The following is a 1453-nucleotide window of genomic DNA, read 5'->3' as shown; positions in this document are numbered from 1 at the left end:
GGTTCCAGCAATTCTCCTGCCTCAGACTCCCAAGTAGCTGGGACTACAGGCATGTGCCACCACACCTAGCTATTTTTTTTTTTTAATTATTATTTAGTACAGACGGGGTTTCACCATGTTGGCCAGGCTGGTCTCGAACGCCTGACCTCAGGTGATCCACTTGCCTCAGCCTTCTAAAGTGCTGGGATTACAGGCGTGAGCCACTATGCTTGGCCAATTTGGGAAAATGTTAAGAGATTCACCAGTTGGCAGCAGGGGAAAATATGAAAAGACACAGAGAAACAAAGAGAGCTGCAGAAATATCATGAATGGGGTAATAAGTAAAAAGCGATGATAAAATAACCTTGCATTCTGAAGGATGGTTGGTATTAGATTTCTGTGACACTCTCTCTCCCTTAGTGCTGCATGTATCCTCCATTTGAGAACTACAAACAAGGCCAGGCGTGGTTGCTCACGCCTGTAATCCCAGCACTTTGGGAGGCCGAGGCGGGTGGATCACTTGAGGTCAGGTTATGTAGCTGAGCATGGCCAACATGATAAAACCCCATCTCTACTAAAAATACAAAAATTAGCTGGGTGTGGTGGCTCGCAACTGTAGTCCTAGCTACTCAGGAGGCTGAAGCAGGAGAATCGCTTGAACCTGGGAGGTGGAGGTTGCAGTGAGCAGACATGGCACCACTGTATTCCAGCCTGGGTGACAAAGCGAGACTCTGTCTCCAAAAAAAAAAAAAAACAAAAAGAGAACTACAAACAGTTGGACACAGTGGCTCATGCCTTTAGTCCCAGCCTGCATGGGTGATGACTACAAAAATTATTAATATATTAATATTCAAACCTTCACATTAATACATTATATGTTCAAACCTTTTACATTAATACATTAACTCTCAAACCCTCTAATTAGAGTTCCTAGACCTTTTTTTTTTTTTTTTTTGAGATAGAGTCTCGCTCTGTCACTCAGGCTGGAGGGCAGTGGCACGATCTTGGCTCACCGCAACCTCTGCCTCCCAGGTTCAAGTGATTCTTGTGCTTCAGCCTCCCATGTAGCTGGAATTACAGGCATGAGTCACCACACCCAGCTAATTTTTGTATTTTTAGTAGAGACAGGGTTTCACTAAGTTGGCCAGGCTAGTCTTGAACTCCTGATCTCATGTGACCCACCCGCCTCGGCCTCCCAAAGTGCTGGGATTACAGGTGAGAACCACTGCGCCCAGAGAGTTCCTAGACTTTTATGTTGCAGAGTCAAGGAAAAGAGTAAAGAGAATCAGATGGAGAATGAGGAATCTGTTTTTCCAAGTCTGAAATTTTCTTGCTGGAGAAAATATTGGAGACTGAAGGAAAGGCTGGGGCAGAAGGGTCTTCAGCTACATAAGCTAGTTGAGTTCAAAGTTAAGAGTGAGGGAAAAATTGAGTGAGAGAACAGTTGCTCTAAGAGTGAAGAGTGCTGAGTGAA

This window comes from Colobus angolensis, unplaced genomic scaffold, assembly GCF_000951035.1.
Source record: "Colobus angolensis palliatus isolate OR3802 unplaced genomic scaffold, Cang.pa_1.0 Scaffold164, whole genome shotgun sequence".
Lineage (NCBI taxonomy): Eukaryota > Metazoa > Chordata > Mammalia > Primates > Cercopithecidae > Colobus > Colobus angolensis.
The sequence above is the reverse complement of the archived record's forward strand: the minus strand, read 5'-3'. Positions refer to the sequence as shown.